This window comes from Panthera tigris, chromosome A3, assembly GCF_018350195.1.
Source record: "Panthera tigris isolate Pti1 chromosome A3, P.tigris_Pti1_mat1.1, whole genome shotgun sequence".
In the NCBI taxonomy this organism is placed as follows: domain Eukaryota; kingdom Metazoa; phylum Chordata; class Mammalia; order Carnivora; family Felidae; genus Panthera; species Panthera tigris.
Genome location: NC_056662.1, coordinates 118,079,143 through 118,097,928, shown reverse-complemented (window position 1 = coordinate 118,097,928; position 18,786 = coordinate 118,079,143). Strand labels below are relative to the sequence as shown.

The window sequence follows — 18,786 nt, the reverse complement described above, 5'->3', positions numbered from 1 at the left end:
GCAGGCTCTGCAGGCGGGATGCACCTGTAGGTTTTGCTGAGAGGAGGAGGGGAGCACCCTCGGGGATAATGAAGCGCTATATTGGTTGAAAATAACTTGCAGAGAGGCGTGAAGTACCTCTCTGGCTGCGACTGTACAGCCCGCTCCCCTGGGAGCTCCCTTGCCTTCCCCCCCTCTCCAAAGCTGGGAGGAGAGGGGTTTCTGCAGTATTCCATTGGGGTTCCCCTCCCCCCCTCCAGGGACCGTGGGATGGGGTGGGAGGGGAGGACTCAATGGTGCATTTTAATCAACAGCAACACCTTTGAAGTGGCATTAAGTGAAAAGAGGCAAATTGCTAAACAGTATCTAAGCTATTATTACTACAACGACATAAAATAACAGATTACAGCAAAGGCTTGAGAGAGGTTTAGGGAAGTGGTACAAAGAAAGGCCTGATGATCCGCCCTCTCCTTTTTCAGATTTGTTGATTTAGTTCAATTATGCGTGTGTTTAAAACGTGAAGGAAAAAAAGGTGAGTAAATGTGAATTGAGTTATAAAACATCTCCAAAGGCTTCACCGTGTCCTGAAAGGAGGTGTCCAGAAATAGGACAGGCAGCTGGACCTGAGAGCTCCGGATGGAGAAGCCCTAGCTCAGCGCAGCTGAGAGAATGAACTCCAGGTTCGAGCCCCCAGAGCGGGCAGACGCGAACTTAGTTGGCCCCGAGGGTCCGTCCACTGTGTACCGTACGTCAAAACATTTCGCTATAACGACCACCCGGTCCTCTCCATCGTGCAGTCCCGCCGAGCGCCCACTTTAGAGGCCTCACACTGGGTCTTGGAGGGAACTAGGCGGCAAAGGGCTGGCCCGGCAGCGGCCGGGGCATTGTTTCAACCCCTCGGGTGGGATCCTGCAGGGAGGGGGAGGGGAGGGAAGGCGGTGTATCCTAGGGACCCGCCCCGTAGCCCTCCCAGGGGACTCGTGCATCAGCGCGTGTGAGCGCTGGGGCTTTGTGAAGTGTAGTGAGTCACCATGGAAACCCAAAGGAACGCGGAGAAGGGCGCGCGGGGTGTCGGCGGGTTCTCCGGCCTCACTCTCCTTCCCCTCTCGGACCCCGGCCCTGCAGCAGGGCCTGTCGGGAGTTGTAGTCCCAAGGCTGCGGCCGCGCGCGGCGGCGAAGATGCGGGGCGCCGCCTGTCCCCGCCTCCCCCTAACCTGCTAGCGCGAGGTGGGGGAGCACTGGGGAGGAGACGTCGGGTCGGTGATTGGCCCAGACCGCCTCCAGCCCCCACCCACGTCCCCTCCCCAGCCCGCGGCTTCCGACTCCAGCGCCCCGCGCGCCAAGGCGGCGATCGAGCGAGCGCGCGTGCTGCCGCCGCCGCCCCGAGCACCCGCAGCTCCTGCGCCGCGTCAAGACCGAGGAGAGACGGACCGACCGACGGACCCTCGCAGCCGCAGCATCCCTGAGGAGTGCGTGATGGCGGGGCGGGCGGTGGGCTTATTCTCCCTGGGCTGGGACATCCATCTCATGGCCTCTGTTTTTCTGGGAGGCGCACAAAAGGGCAGGGTTCGGGGTGCGCCCAGGGGCCCCGCTGCAGGGGACGCGGCGGGAGGTGTGGTTTGGGATTGGGACGGCCATCGGGGCTACACTGAGGCCGGAATGGGGTCCTCTTTGTACGCCCACGGAGCGCCGTGCAGTGCCTGGCTCATAGTAGGCGTTTCATGTGTGCTTGTGGGATTGCAAAGAATTGAGGTGAGGATACGGCTCGGTTGAAGGGATTTCACTCTTAGCACATAGTAGGTGCCCAGCCTCTCTCGTCGAGGTGCAGTGAATGACTGGAGGCTGGGCGGGGGCTTCTCTGGCTACCGGCCCGTCCTGCGCGAGTCCCTAGATCGACGCTATCTCTGGCCCCCCACCACCACCGGCACACACACCCTGCGTCCATCTCGCCTCCGGGTTGGGATTTGCCCAGCCTGTACCAGACCCGACGGCTTGTTCCACTCGACTGGCTAACGCAGCGGTCGCCTAAGGACGGTTCGCCTGCCGCCTCCGAGGCACCTGCCTGAACTACAAAGGCCGCCTGTGGCTGCCCGCCCCAGAGCGGGCGCCGAGCTGGGTCCCTTCGCTGGAGCCCATTGCGGGATCTCTCCCCGCAGCATCGATCTTGGTGGGCGACAGACACCGACGCCCCAGGCCTGGGGAGGGGCAAGAGCCCGAGCCTGAGAGAAGCTGGAATGGGGAGAGGCAGACGCGGGGCCTCCGTCTGGGCAAAGACGGGGAGATGGGGAAGCTGGGTGGGGACAGGTGACTGGGTCTGGGTGGAGGGGGAAGTAGAGACCAGAGTTGGAGGAGGAAAGAGAGAGGGGGCGGGGGGCGGGTCTGAGGCGGGAGGGAAGAGTGCGGTGCAGGTGGCGCGAGGCGGGGCGAGTCTGGGACTGAGGAAGAATGAGGATGGGAGGGCAGACGCTGGAGGGTGGAGACCGCCGGGGTTGAAGAGGGTAGACGCCGGGGAGGAGGAGACCCGCGCCGGCCGGGGGAGGGTCTCTCTGGGGAGGGAGGTCTCCCAGTGGAGGAAGGTCTCCGGGGAAGGGAGGGGGTGGGCGGCTGGGAGGCGGGTCTCGGGCCTGAAGACCCTCGGCTCCAGGCGTGGAGCCTTGGAGATCCTGGCGGCCAGATCCAGGTGGCCAGCTGGGCGTGGCCGTTGGAATGGCAACCGACCTAGGATGGCGGATCCGAGACTGGGCTGAGCTGTCCCCACTAGGAGCTTTGTCTCCCGGCCTGACACAGCCCGTAGGGACTAGCTTAAGGTTTTGCGATAATCCGCAGCGCCGCAGGCACACCCTTTTCTTCGCGGAGCTGAAAGGCTTGGTCCAGTGGCAGATGCTGGCAGGGAGGCGGGATGGGGGAAGTCTCCCGCCGGAGAGACCCGGAGAACAATAGCCGGCACTGGTATCCACGCGGCTCCGTACCAGGCCCCCCCCCCCCCCCCATCCCCAGAATTGCAAGTGTTCAGTTTTCTGGTGCAGAAAATGCTCTGGTAGAAATCTCAGGGCGTGCGCTCGTCTTTTGGGGTTTGTGTTGGGGACCAAGCCCCGCTGTTAATTCCCTGGTGTGAGTCGCGCGTCCCCCAGACTGTGAGGCGGGCTGAAAGCCGCCGCCACCGGCTTTAGGTGCCTCCGCGCCGCCGCCTGCCCCTTGCTATTGACCAGGAGCCCAGACGTGGCGTGGCGGCCCGGCGGCGACCTGGAGGTTGCCTCCGTGCACAGCGAGCCCCCTTGAGCAGTCGGCTTTGTCTGCGGGCTCACGTCTAAGGTCTGCTGTGTGTTCATGGAAGGAGCAGTCAGGATTGTTGCGGATTGTGGTTAAAAACAAAAACAACAAACAACAAACCAAAAACCGGACAAGTGGCTTTTGGAGATTACCCGCCAAGGGTGCGGCTCTTGGCTTTTACAGCCTGCAGCCTGGGCACCAAAGCTTCCCATTGCCAGTGACCACACCCAAGCCAGTGTGTCCATCCTTTGCAGATTTTGCCTGTATTGTCTGCTGACCTAAGACAGGGACGGCTCTGTGATAGGAGGTGGCTGCTTGCCCATGGGAAAGCGGATGAACAGAAATGGAAGCACAAACCAGGGCTCAGCAGACCTTTCCATGCGCTCATAGTCTTGCTGGCTGTGTAAGCGTCTTTCATGCCAGACTGCAGCATCTTGACATGTGAAAGGATTACCCAATCCTAAAATTTCATTTTATAGGTTTTCTTTAATCATTGTTTAGCTTATATTAGAGGTGACTCTTTGGCATCAGGCTTCTACTTTTAAATTGTCATTCATTTAGCAAAAAAGATGTGTAGGGAGGGCAAGGCAGAAGGATTATTTTCTTTTATTCATATTTTATTTTATTTAGAGTGAAGGAAGCTTGGATAAAAGACAGAGCATCATAGGACTCAATCATTGTGACTTGTATTTGCCCTTAAGTTAACTGATGAGCCTTTGGCTCTCTCTACCCTTGAAACCCCAGGATTTTCTTTCCTAACCAGGTTGATGCATAAGGTTGGTGCATAAGGCTGTGATATCACTGTTGGCTCTTGCCCAGAATATTCAATAGTTGCCAACCCGAAAGCCTCCTATTTGGGCAATACCGAGTGGACACAGGAAAGCAGCAGTCGGCTGTATCTTGCTGGTTTTCAAGGATGGTGTTTTTAAGAGGTGCCTCTCAGAATTTACAAAACTGGTCTGAAAGGATTAATTGGAATGCTGTTCACTGAATGATTTAAACTAAGTTAATAGACCTGTCTATCTCTAGAGTAGATGAAAACCAGGAATCTTAATATTGGAAAACCTACAATCTGACACAGAGGTTTTCTTATGAAAGAGCTCCAGGGGGAAATGTGTCTTCATGTCGTACCCAAGGGGGAAGGTTTCAGAAGGGAATGTTTTGTTGGTTTATTCTTTTTGAAAGAATTTTACGGGTTTATTTAAAGGTGTAATCCTGTTGAGCCCTGTGTGAACATCCATCCCAATAGTTTCCTCCTGGAGAGTCCACAGATGAGGAAGGCCAGCATCCGTATGACCAGCCCATTTGTATAGGGAAGATGGAGAGAAAGCAGCATCCTTCTCCTACCTCCTGTGAAAATGTCTGGGAGACAGGGCCCAGAGGGAAGAATCAGGCGACCCCAGAATTCCGGGGTGCCATTGTTAACTTCCATCTCCCTGACCTCGGGGACCTTGGCTAGGTATATACAAGATGTTCATAGGACATGAACCTGTTTCCAGCATAGCCCGTCCAAGATGGAGTTGTAAGCCAGGATACTTTCAATATGCTTTATGCACTGTGCGTTTCCTCCTATGGGAATGGTTACGCAGCAAGGCGAGCATACACAATTGGCAGAAGTTAAGTTTGGGGACTTGGTGTTGACTTCCTCTGTGGTACCTCCACACCTCTCTGTCCTTCTACCATGGATACCTGGGAGTTTTCCCTCCTTAATAACCACTCCTCGGGGGCGCCTGGGTAGCTCAGTCAGTTAAGTGTCCAACTCCAGCTCAGGTCACGATCTTGTGGTTAATGGGTTTGAGCCCCGCATCGGTCTCTGTGCTGACAGCTCGGAGCCTGGAGCCTGCTTTGGATTCTGTGTCTCCCTCTCTCTCTGCCCCTCCCCCACTCGCACTAGTCTCTCTCTCTCTCTCTCTCAAAATAAATAAACATTAAAAAAATAATAATAACTGCTCCTCTGACCCAGGATTCAGCATGATCCTACATAAAGAAAGCTCCAGGGAACTGTAGGCCAAGGGCCATCACAACTGGCCACATCTCTGGAGTAAATGAGGATTTAGATAATTATACAGAGCCAGAGAAGTCGGTATTCTTATTTTTTTAAGTTTATTTATTTATTTTGAGAGAGCATGAACTGGAGAGGGGCAGAGAGAGAGAGAGGAAGAGAAAGAATCCCAAGCAGGCTCCCCGCTGTCAGCGCAGAGCCCAACTTGGGGCTCGAACTCACAAACTGTGAGATCACGACCTGAGCCAAAACCAAGAGCTGGACGCTTGGTATCTAAGACCCAGGGTGCCTGGCCGGCTCAGTCAGTAGAGCATGCGACTCTTGATCTTGGGGTGGTGAGTTCAAGCTCCACTTTGGGTGTAGAAATTACTTAAAAAAAATCTAAAAACCTGTCTATCTTGCTGGTGTAAAAATTAACCAAATTCTGATAGAATCTGATCCTGTTCATTTTTGTTTTCCGAGCTATAAGAAAATAATTTCAGAAACACCTTGTAAGACTTAGTACACAGGAACCTATAGGAGAACAATAATACTGAAAATCTTTGTCGGCATGAAAACCTGTAGGAAGAAGTTGGCATAATGTGAAATCAAATGAGAATAACAAGTCAGGTGTTTGATTTTATTGCACTTCTAGCGAATAAATGAGAAATAATTTTAGGATCACTTTGCCTTAATTTTTTTTTATTTTTTATTTTATTTTTTAAATTTTTATTTATTTATTTTTTAACATTTATTTAGTTTTGAGAGACAGAGAGAGAGAGAGCACAAGCAGGGGAGGAAGAGAGAAAGAGGGAGATATAGAATCTGAAGCAGGCTCCAGGCTCTGTGCTGTCGGCACAGAACCCTACGTGGGGCTCGAACCCAAGAACCCTGAGATTGTGACTTAAGCCGAAGTCGGATGCTTAACTGACTGAGCCACCCAGGCACCCCACGTTTCCCCCCATCTAATCTTTCATTGCAAGGGGCTGGGGCAGGCTGCAGTGGGGTATCACCAGTGGGAACAGAAAGAATGATGAGGACCACTTCATGAACCCCCACCCTTGCAAATAGTAGGAATAGCTCTGTGCTGAGTCTGAGCTTCTTTAAGCACAGCTGTTGTCAGCAGCTGAGAACTTGTAGTTAAGAATGTTCCAGAAGTGCTCTGATTCCAGCTTTGCCAAATCATCACAATGTGTGGTGTTGGCCTGGCATTTCACCTGCCCCTTCATCATCTAGAAGATCAGGTACTGGTGAGGGGCTGTTGTTCCAAGGCTGTTCTGGTTTTGGTGTGGGAAAGAGCGTTCATGTTTGGTTGATGGTAATTGTTGGGAATAAAAATATCTGCAGTTTTCCAGCTAAGAAATAAACTCAGCATCACAGAATTACTTATTTAACAAACACTTTCCAAGCACTTACTCTGTGCTGGGGTTGTTCTAGTGCCTATGAATTAAGTACTATTATTATCCCCAGCTTACAGTACAGAAATCACCCAGCTAGAGGAGTCGCAGAGCCAACCTTCAAACCCCAGGGGTCTGCTTAGAGTCTGTATAACTTGCGGTTCTCCAGAGAAACAGAACCAGTAATGGTTATCTTACATGATTGTGGGGTCTGGCAAGTCTGACATGCCTAGGGCAGGCCAGCAGGGTGGAAACTCTCAGCCAGGAACTGATGTTGAGGTCTGAAGACAGAATTTCTTCTTCCTCCAAGGGAACCTCGGTTTTTCTCTTAAGGCCTCTCAACTGATTGTATGCGGCCCACCCATATTACTGAAGAAAACCTCCTTTCCTTAAAGTCAACTGATTGTAGATGTTAACCACATCTACAAAATATCTCGACAGCAACAATATATAGATGGTGTTTGACTGAATAACTATACTATACTACACCATACTATACTATACTGTACTATAGCTTAGCCAAGTTGACATAAGAAACCAACCATGACAGAGTCCATGCTTTTTTTTTTTTTTTTAATATTTATTTATTTATTTACTTACTTACTTACTTACTTAGAGAGAGAAAGAGTGTGTGAGCAGGGTAGGGGCAGAGAGAGAGAGAGAGAGAGAGAGGGAGAGGAAGAATCCCAAGCAGGTTCCGCACAGTCAACGCAGAGCCCGGGGCTGGGCTCCATCTCACAAATCGTGAGATCATGAACCGAGATGAAATCAAGAGTAGGACGCTTAACCGACTGAGCCACGCAGGCGCGCCCACAGAGTCCAGGCTTTTGAAACACCACTCCAACCAAGAACCTTACCTGGTGGGTGTAAGGTTTACAGTCAACGAAAGAATTTAGCAATGAGCTGTTCCGTGACAAAATGGTTCTCCCTCCTCTTGTTTAAAATAATATCTGGACCTCTTTTTCATCCACGTAGCTTCCAGCACGAAATACTGCTCAGAGTGAGCATTCAGTAACGTTGAAAGAACGGCCGAGTGAATGATCTAGATGATGTGTTACAGGATTTTCCAGCCATTGAGACCTCTGGCTCCCCATTTAAATTGAAAATCCTTGGGCTCAAGTGAAGCTGAGGTTTTATGAATGAGGAGATTCTCCTGAGAAAAGAAGAGTATCTTCGTTCTGAACTGAGTGTTGTGTCATTCCCCACCCCCAACATCTGTCCGTTTTCATTGGCAGCAAAGTTTTTCGGGGTCTGTCGCTGCCTCAACTCCCTGTGAATGTGTCTCCCACACACCAGCAGTGCCCAGTACTCAGTCACACCATCTTTGTGTCACTTCAGTGTCCATTGACAGGCAGCCCCTTTGTTGATTTCAAATCCGCCATGGGCTCACTCTAATTTCTCAGGCTTTGGGTCTTTATTCTCCCTGCTTTTGTCTGGTCCTGCCCTTCCCTTTGTCCCTCTGCGGGGCATGGTCCACTATTGATGGAGAGGTCCCCTCCTTTCTCATTTTTACCACTTCATCCAGATTTGTCTTTGTGGATTGATAGGTTCATTCTGTTATAAAATTCAAACATAGCCTCCAAATTTTTTTCATGCAATGGTTTTTTTAGCCGTGTTTGCAATACATGTGAAACTCAACTTGGATTATTCTAAGTCCGCCCTATTGCCAAGGGTGTGGGCAATACATAGGCTTAAGATGGTGACTTTGGGAGGGTGGGGTGAGGGTGTATTTTGAAAATACTCTTGTTTTTTAAACTCTTTGGTGAATTATAACAGATACCTAGAAAATATATGAATCATAAGCATATAGCATAATGAATTTTTGCAAACTGAACATACCAGGCCAAGAAATAGATTACCAGTACCCCAAAGCCCTTCGCCTCCCCCTCCCTTTTTAAGTAATCTCTACGCCCAGTGTGGGGCTTAAATCTACAACCCTGAGATCAAGCGTCATGTGCTCCACCAACTAAGCCAGCCGGTCATCCCCCCAAAGTCTCCTTCTTAAGTCGCCTCCCAGTCACTGTCCTTCCTCCAGGGTTAATAACCACCCTCCTGACTCCTTACAGCACAGATCAACTTTGCCTGTTTTTGAACTATTTTACAAATGGAATCCTTACAGTGGAAACTTTTTCATGGGTGGCTTCTTTTGCTCAATGTTATGTTTGTTGCATTTCATTTGCTCATTTTCATTGCTATATATTGTCCCATTGTGTAAATGTACCGTAGTATCCATTGTGTTGTTAATGGGTATTTGGGTAGTTTCCAGTTTGAGACTATCATGAATAGTGCTGCTGTGAATATTCTAGTACGCGTTTTGTTCGTGAACATATGTGTGTTTCTGTTGGGTATAACCTTAGGAGTAGAACTGCTGGGTCGAGGGTTTGCATATGTTATTTTTTAGTAGACTGTGCCAAATAGTAAGATTAATGGTGATTAAAAACATTGTTAAGAAGAGTTTTTTAAAAGACATTCTGAGGGATGTACTGCTGTGATTAAACCATTTTTAGAAATCCTAGAGGCTGGTATAATGTCGTGGCTTGATCAGAGGTTGGTTTCCAACTCTCATTCTTCAGGAAAAAATAGAACTTCAAGCTGTGCCTGATTCCACAGTAGCTGAAATGAACTTCTTTTTTTTTTCTTTTTTTTTTTTTTTAATTTGAGAGAGAGAGAAAGCACAAGCAAGGGAGAGGGGCAGAGGCAGGAAGAGAGAGAGAAAATCTTAAGCAGTCTCCATGCTCAGGCTTGATCCCACGACCCTGGGATCATGACCTCAGCTGAAAACAAGAATCAAGAGTCAGACACTCAACCAACTGAGCCTCCAGGTGCCCCTGAAATGAACATTTTTAAACTAAGGGTTGTGTTTCAGCCTTAGTCTTGCTACAGCGATTTCCTTACTCCTGTTTCTTAAGGAAAAGATGAGAACAGAGTATAATTGCAACATGGGTCCCCAAATCATTCCAGAGATGTCCTATCAGCCTTGAACAAGATTAACAAGTGATTTTTTTCTTCTGTTAACTATTTTGCGTTTCTTACATCAAATAGCGATTTTGAGTTGTGTCATTTCTCTGGCTTAAAAAATTCCTCAAAAGGGGGCAGCTTGGAATCACAGAGTTCAGATTTCTTACTTGGGAATTAGAATTCTAGCATAGATTCCCCCAACCCCCCTTTTTTTGTGGGTTTCTAAAAAAGACTTAAAACGGACATGATTCTTACAACTGGATTATAATGGGACAAAGCCTCTGCAACTACTGAAACCCAATAAAGATGAGGCACAGAGATAGAGCAACAGCCTTCAGATTGCGGATATAAGGCAAACCCATTTCATCGCCATGGCTGATCTTCACCCTTGGTCTAGGAGAGGTGGCAGTGATACCATGGCCAGTATAGATCAAGGGCGGCAGTTTAGGTGTGATTACAGGATGGTGGTAATGAAGCCTATGCTACCAAGGGAGCATGACAAGGTCGTCACGAATTCCTAACCCTCAGGTTTTTCTTTAGGAGACCCATTCACAGAGAGAAAGACTTTTTTCCTGTCACGTGGCTTGCCACGTCTGTATCCATCCAAGTACAAGCAAGCGAGGGAGACAAGATTTATCCTTGCCTAAGCACCTAGGTTTACTGCCTAGACTCTGAGTCCCTTAAGCGCTTAGGCAATACTGTAAGATTTAATTTGTACTTTATTTTTTTAAGTGTTTATGTATTTTGAGATAATTTGTACTTTAAAATGTATAGGGGTGCCTGGGTGGCTCAGTCGGTTAAGCCCTCAACTTCAGATCAGGTCATGATCTCACGGTTTGTGAGTTTGAGCCCCGCATCAGGCTCCTTTGCTGTCAGCATAGAGCCCACTTCGGATCCTCTGTACCCTTCTCTCTCTGCCCCTCCCCTGCCTGTGCTCACTCTCTCTCTCTCTCGAAAATAAAATAAACATTAAAAAAATTTTTTTAATGAAATTATAAAAATAAATAAAATGTATAATATAATATTCTGATACCTAATCAATTATAAACCACCCATAGACCATTTTGCTAATACAGCTAACGTAATGACTGCTTGTTTCATCAAAGCTTTGTCCATATGCTCGCATAATTTTTTTTATTATTAAATATAATTTATTGTCAAATTGGTTTCCATACAACACCCAGTGCTCATCCCAACGGGTGAATTTTTACAGAATTATGACCACAACATGGATACTATTGGTATTCTGTTGTTTAACATTAAAAAAAAAAAAGCTCTTTGGGGCGCCTGGGTGGCTCTGTCAGTTGAACGTCCGACTTTGGCGCAGGTCATGATCTCATGGTTCATGGGTTTGAGCCCCGCCTCGGGCTCTGTGCCGACAGCTCAGAGCCTGGAGCCTGCTTCAGATTCTGTGTCTCCCTCTCTCTCTGCTCCTCCCTGCTCATGCTCTGTCTCTTGATATCAAAAATAAATAAACATTTTAAAAATGTAAAAAAAAAAAGTTTTTTTATGTCTCTACCTAATTTAGAAATGTGAACTTTTAAATGGCTATCTACCATTCCATTGGAAGAAACACTGTTGCATTTAAACATTTACTTATTGGGGTGCCAGTGTGGCTCAGTCGGTTAAGGGTCTAACTTCAGCTCAGGTCATGATCTCGTGGTCTGTGAGTTTGAGCCCCACATCGGGCTCTGTGCTGACAGCTCAGAGCCTGGAGCGTGCTTCAGATTCTGTCTCCCTGTCACTCTCAAAAATAAACAAGCATTAAAAATATTTTAAACATTTACTTATTGGTGAACATTTAGATTATGTCCAATTTTTTCTATTATCTTAAATATTGTTCACATCTTCATGAATGAACATCACATACATGATTTTATCACCGAGCTGAAAATATTTTTGAGAATTGGAATTCCCTTAAAAGGAATTTTTGCTGTGGGGGATGCAGTTTTAATCATAATACCTGATATAGTTTGCACATAAAGACACATGCATGAATGTATGTTAATTCCTTGACTTAAGGACCAACTTCACAAAGTTCCCTGATTGCTTTCTCATCCGTCTTCGTCAGCAAGTTGATCATCAAAGAATTTGTGTAAATGTAGGAATAAAATTGTCTGAAATAGTCATTAAAAACAGGGCTGCAGTGGGATGGATGCCTGTGTGTCTCAGTCAGTTGAATGTCCTACTCTTGATTTGGGCTCGGGTCATGATCCCAGGGTCATGGGATGGAGCCCCATGTCAAGCTCCATGCTGAGTGTGGAGCCTGCTTGAGAGTCTCTCTCTCTCTCTCTCTCTCTCTCTCTCTCTCTCTCTCTCTCACCCTCCGCCTCCACCCCTCTCTCACGCTCTTGCACTCTCTCTCTATATATAAATTTTTTTTAATTAAAAATGAAAAATAGGGGCGCCTGGGTGGCTCAGTCGGTTAAGCATCTGACTTCGGCTCAGGTCGTGATCTCATGGTTTGTGAGTTCAAGCCCTGTGTCGGGCTTTGTGCAGACAACTCAGAGCCTGGAGCCTGCTTCGGATTCTGTGTCTCCCTCTCTGTCTGCTCTTCCCCTGCTCATGCTCTGTCTCTCTCTCCTTCAAAAATAAAAAAGCATTAAAAAATATTTTTAATACAATAAAATAAAAATAAAAGATAAATTAAAAACAGGACTGCCATAATAACTTGGAAGGCAAAGGACTGTAAGTAAAGCCAACTTTCATCAATAAGTTCTGTAAAAGTCTGCTGTTTCTTAATAGCAAATAGCACCCAAAGTTGGCCACTGTGAAAGACATTCTGTGGTCTCCGAGTTGTGTAGGGATCACACAGTTGTGCGGAACACTCAGTATTTAGTTAAATTCTAAATACCTGGGTGGAATGCAAATAGCCAGGAACTGGAAATGAGGGTTGGAGCAGCGTGGCAAGTGAGCGAGGGTTTACTAACCATCCAATGGCTGGACTTGGCTTGCATTGAGCTGTCATTTGAGATGGCCATGAGCCTCCACTCACGTATTTCCTCAGTGTCTGCAGGGGGCCAAGCAATTTCCAGGAACGAGCTTGCTCATGGGAGAGAGGTGGGTTTGAATCCAGACTCTGCTGCTTTCTAGGTGTCAGAGATCTCAGGCAAAGTCCGTCTCCCCAAGCCTTGGTTTTGTGATCTGGAGGAATGTTAATATCTTCCTCACAGGTTTGTAGGGAGGACTAATGGCATTCACGCACGGAGCCTGGCGGGTGTGTGGGAGATACTCAGTAAGCGGAGCTAATGGTATTCTCTAGGGGCTGAGTTTGGTGGATATGTAACGGTATATAAAAGTATGCTCCAAGGCGCATGATTGTCAAATGAATAGGCTGGACTATATGGTCATTGGTGCAGAGATAATAGAGAGCACATGAGAAATTCGGTCAAAACGGTTTCGTTCCCTCTGTACCATGAGGAAGTGGAGACTAGATGCTATCTGACAGCTTTGATGTTCTGTGACAGCCATGCTGTGTCACTGCTGGGAGTGTCGTGTCGCGATGCCTTACCAGCTGAAACCTGCAGACTGCACTATCTGTCGACATTAAAACCGCACATAACCTTTCGCCCAGCAGTACCACCTCTAGGAGTGTACCCTAAAGGTATGCAAACAAGTGCACAATGAAAAATACCAAGGGCTATTATTGCGGCATGATTTATACTAGCCAAAAATCAGACCCAACCTAAATTCCCATCATTGGAGAGCTAATTAAATACATTCTGATACATCCTTACAAAGAATTATTATGCAACCATTAAAAAGACGAGGCAGGGGCGCCTGGGTGGCGCAGTCGGTTAAGCGTCCGACTTCAGCCAGGTCACGATCTCGCGGTCCGTGAGTTCGAGCCCCGCGTCAGGCTCTGGGCTGATGGCTCGGAGCCTGGAGCCTGTTTCCGATTCTGTGTCTCCCTCTCTCTCTGCCCCTCCCCCGTTCATGCTCTGTCTCTCTCTGTCCCAAAAATAAATAAAAAACATTGAAAAAAAAAATTTAAAAAAAAAAAAAAAAAGACGAGGCAGACACTTGTTTTTTTAAATGTTTTTATTTTTATTTTGAGAGAGGGACAGAGAGAGGGAGCAGAGAGAGAGGGAGACACAGAATCCAAAGCAGGCTCCAGGCTCTGAGCTGTCAGCACAGAGTCCCATGCGGCGCTTGAACCCGTGAGCTGTGAGATCATGACCTGAGTTCAAGTCGGACACTTAACCGACTGAACCACCCAGGCGCCCCTATGTTCTAATATAGAACAAGGGGCCAATTTATATCACAACAGAAAGAAAGCAGGCAGAGTGATATTTCATGCATGCTGCTATTTTGTGCAATACAAAATAGATAAGTATATGCTTAAATATGCATAGGTTGTCCATGCAAAGAAACACGGCAAAACCTGTGATGGTGCTTATCTTCAGAGGAGGGGACTATTTATATGGTCTTAAATGTTTATCATGTGTATATTTTACCTGTTCAAACAGTAATAACAATAATTTGGCAGCTTTTCCTGGCTCTGGCTCACCTTGGAAGGGATTCCAGAAAACTTGAGAAGAGTTGAGTTCTTGGCCCCATGCTCATGGCTTCTGTTCTCAGATGGTCTCCCACATGGAGGACCCCTAAAAATAAGACACAAGCATGCAGAGTAGGGCTTTCGAGCCGCTGAAGAGACAGAATGTGTAACTCCTTCAAAAAAGAAAGGTGCTGGGACCAGGTAGACTAAGGATGAGCCATTACGACAATTAACAAATAGCATCTAGTATTTTCCCTTCTGATCATTTTTATTCAGGAAAATTTGGTGTAAATCTTAGGATAGAAGATGAGAAACACTACCCGGACATCACGATCATTTTTTAATCTTAAAAAATGTCTGCATTCTAATATGTACAGGTGCTCATTCCTTTATCCCTTCCTTTACGGAAGAGGTGCTATTGAACACCTACTGTGGGCCAGGTGTCATCGTAGGACATCGGAAGAACCTTAGACAACATCTCATCATTTCACAGAGGAGGAACCTCCAGGGCAATTTAACTTCCAACGAGCTAGATCAGTGCAGAGAAAGCATCTGGTGATTTTTGCCCTCTTTGGTCTCAAATGACAACAGGTTAAGAAGCCTCCAGATCATCCTGTAGAATTAGTTCCATTCTGCTTTATGGTTTGGTTACTTGTGGGCATGTTTTCTCTGCAAGGATTGTGAAGAGGGTCTCTTGGTGTGTCCCGTGCCATGATCCCCAGCTCCTGACGTTCACACCTCTGTGTAATGCTTTCCTGGGACTTTTTTTTGTTTTTTTGTTTTTTTCTTTAATGTTTATTTATTTTTGAGAGAGAGTGTGCACGTGCGAGCTGGGGAGGGGCAGAGGGGGATGGGGAGAGAGAATCTCAAGCAGGCTCCGCATGGTCGGCTCAGAGCCCTACACGGGGCTCGAACTCAGATCATAACTTGAGCCGAAATGAAGAGTCGGACGCTTACCCGAATGAGCCACCCAGGCACCCCTGTGACTTGTTTTTAATCAATAGAAGATGGCAGAGGTGACAATGTCATTCCCCTGACTATATGATACACGACCTCGTCTGGCTAGCAGACTTGCTGTAAAGACTCTCCTTGCTCCCTTGAGAAGTAAGTGGTTATGTTGGGGAAGCCCACTTGGCAAGAAATTGGGTGGCCTCTTGGAGCTGAGAGTGGCCCTTAGCTGAAAGCCTACAACCGTAAGGAAATGAATTCTGTCAACAACCTGGGGAAGCTTAAGGCAGGTTCTCGCTCTTTTTACTTTTTTTCTCGTCTTTTTACTTTTTTTTTTTAACATTTATTCATTTTTGAAAGGCAGAGAGAGACAGAGCACGAATGGCAGAGAGAGAAGGAGACACAGAAACAGAAGCAGGCTCCAGGCTCCAAGCTGTCAGCACAGAGCCCGACGTGGGGCTCGAACTCACAGACCGCGAGATCACGACCTGAGCCGAGGTCGGCCACTTAACTGACTGAGCCACCCAGGCGCCCCACGTCTTTTTACTTTCATACCAAGCCAGCCACCTGCATTGCCCTTGGCCCATCCCACCCCTCCGTGCTCAGCTCTGGCAAGCAGTACTCTCTTTACACCCTTTGGCACAGCTCCGATAGGGGCCGCAGATCTACTCCAGAAACTGGCTCCATGCTTTTGGTGCCCTCCTTGCTTTACACTGGTTCAGTTTCAGTTGCTGACCCGGAGCCGTGGGGACATTACTTGACACTTCCCCTCAGACCTGTACCCCAGATGCCCTCCTGGGGACCTGTTTCTTGACTTGTAGACCTGCCTGGAGTTTCCATTCTTTCCTGTTACTGCTTCTCGAAACTTAGAAGCACCCTGATGCAAGTCTGAAATCTTTGAGGCCTTGCTGACAACTTTATGGAGGTATAATTTACGTACCATAAAGTTCACGCATGGAAAGGATACAATGCAATGGTTTCTACTGTATTCATAATTGTGTAACCATCACCGTACTCTTATCTCAGAACATTGTCATCACCCCAGAAAGAAACCCCTTACCCATTAGCAGTCACTTCCCGTTCCCGCCACCCCACCCCCAGCTCCTGGCAACCACTAATCCACTTTCTATCGATTTGCCTGTTCCAGACATTTCGTGTAAATGGAATCATGTATGGTGTTTCATAACTGTTCTCATTTTTTTAATGTTTACTTATTTTAGAGAGAGAGAGAAAGAGAGAGAGAGTGCGAGCAAGGGAGGGGCAGAGAGAGAGGGAGACACAGAATTGGAAGCAGGCTCCAGGCTCTGAGCTGTCAGCACAGGGCCCAACTAGTGCTCAAACTCACGAACTGCGAGATCGTGACCTGAGCTAAAGTCGGACACCTAACCAACTGAGCCACTCAGGGCCCCTGTTCTCATTTTTTTTTTTTTTTTAAGTTATTTATTTACAGAGAAAGAGAGTGTGAGCAGGGGAAGGGCAGAGAGTGAGGGAAAGAAGGAAAATCCCAAGCAAGCTCCACCCCAGCTGTTCTCATTTTTTAATCTTAAAAAAATGAATGCAAGGTCTACACTCTAGTTCACAAAATACCAATTTTTTGTGTGTTCACATGAAATTGTAAAGAATTTGGGGGGGGGGGGTGCGGTGCCTCGTGGCTCAGTAGGTTGAGTGTCCAGCTCTTGATTTCAGTTCAGGTCACGATCTCACAGTTGGTGAGATCGAGCCCTGAGTGGGGCTCCTCGCTGTTGGCTTGGGATTCTCTTTCCTCTCTCTCTCTGTCCCTCTCCCAACACACACGCATGCACGTGTTTTCTCTCTCTTTCTCTCCAAACAAAAACAAAAAACAAAAAAACACTGAATCCCAAAATTAATAAAAATAAAAATTTAGAAAAAAGACGAATTTTGGGAATTACCCACCGTTAAAACGTTTAACCCCACCAAAGTGCTCCAGGAAGTGGCGCTCCAGGAATGAGCCCCCAAGCCTCATTCATGCCACTCTCTTTGGGCTCGGGTCTGAAAAAGCGGGCCTAGATAATTCTGACAGCATCTAGATCTTTCTATCCAGAGCAGATAAAAATCCAAAAGTTGGATTATTTGAGTGGATGCTTTAAGGGGAAGGTGATTAACGTTCTGTGTGCATCTGCCTGTAGCCAGGCACCATGCTAAGTACTGCGGGAAGAGAAAGGTGGAGGGAGGCCCGGGCCTTGCAGACTCTGTGCCCTCCGAGCAGTGGCAGAGGAGAGCTAATGTCTCCCTTGGGCTGAGAGAATGGTCCTCGCCCTTAGGATACATCAAAAGCCTTTTCTGACAAGGTGTTAGGGCAGGATTTGGGGAAGAGGACATTAGGGCAGAGGGTTTGGTGTAGAAGCTGCAGGATGGGGCCAAGGAGGCCAAGGAGGCCAAGGGGCCAAGGAGGTAAGGGGCTGTGCTGGTTGGTGTCAGAGCGGGAGGCTCGGACAGCAGGGGGAGGGGGAAGACTGAAGGTCGTTAGGGGCGACTGAGCACATCCCCCCACCCCCACCCCCCACCCCCGCGCTTCTGTCCCTTCCTGGCTCTCCCCCTCTGCGGGTCTGTGTGCTCAGTGTTGTGACAAAGAGGGGGCCCAGAGGGTGTCAAATGAGGCCTTGTCTTTATCTGCATGAGTTTACACAGACTGACCAGTTCCCTGGGCCCCCAGACCACCCGCAGCGATTTTTCTTTCCTACTGAAAATCAAGGACAGTACAATGACAAGTTTTAAAATATATTATGTTTAGTGTGTGTGTTTAAAGTAAGAAATTCGTGTGCATAAACGCAATGCCTTTTCTCCTCCTCGGGTTGTGTTAAAATACCCTCTTTTGTTCCTCTTTTATTTTACAGCCTTTTGTTCACATCCTTCATGCTCCAAATAGCCAATAAATAGCACGGAAAATGTGGTCTTTGCTCCGAATTGTAGAATCCTCTGTTCTCAGCTGTGTAAATAGGTGTATGTTTTTCTTGTTTAAGTTTATGGTGAGCTTGGAGTAAGCAGCGGATTATCTTGTGGAAGAATTTAAGGCAGGGGCGCCTCGCTGGCTCAGCTGGTAGAGCATGCGAGTCTTGATCCCAGGGTCATGAGTTCAAGCCCCACCGTGGGCGTGGAGCCTACTTTAAAAAAAGAAAAAAAAAGAATTTAAAGTAACGAACGCGGCTCATGAGAAAGATCCTGTGTGTGAAGAGAACATCAAGAGCCTGGAAAACACAGCTCGCGTCTTTTCTTTTGTGTTTTTCAACTTTTTTTTTTTAATGTCTTTATTTTTATTTTTGAGAGAGAGAGACAGAGAGAGACAGATCACAAGCGGGGGAGGGGCACAGAGAGAGAGGGAGATACAGAATCCGAAGCTGGTTCCAGGCTCTGAGCTGTCAGCACAGAGCCCCATGCGGGGCTTGAACTCATGAACTGCAAAATCATGACCTGAGCCGAAGTGGGAAGCTTAACTTGACTGAGTCACCCTGGGTGCCTCTGTGTTTTTCAACTCTTAAGTAGCAGTCAACGACCTGAATGAACATTAGAGATCTGTAATGCAGAGTCCTCACCCCTCCGGCCACACGGGGCTGAAATGCTAATAGGGAGGTAAACTTGAGATTCTTGTGGAGCTCATTTTGAAGACTGCCGTCAAGGACAGTGAGGGACTCCTGTGGGGGAAGGACACATGGGTTAGCCAGCCTGAAGGTACACGTCCTGTGACCGGTACAGCCCATACTGAGAGAGTGCAGTGCAGAGGCAGGAAAGAGAATGCG

At 47.8% G+C, this 18,786-nt stretch overlaps 1 protein-coding gene across 2 annotated transcripts in view; it reads left to right on the top strand.

Moving 5' to 3' along the window:
• Positions 1-1,057: 1,057 nt before the first annotated feature.
• DPYSL5 (dihydropyrimidinase like 5) overlaps positions 1,058-18,786 on the top strand; it is a 100,556-nt gene continuing 82,827 nt past the window's right edge. For both annotated transcript variants that reach the window (XM_042982323.1, XM_007088921.3), the window contains exon 1: positions 1,058-1,448. The gene's annotated coding sequence lies outside the window, so the exon portion shown is untranslated. The remainder of the gene's footprint in view (positions 1,449-18,786) is intronic.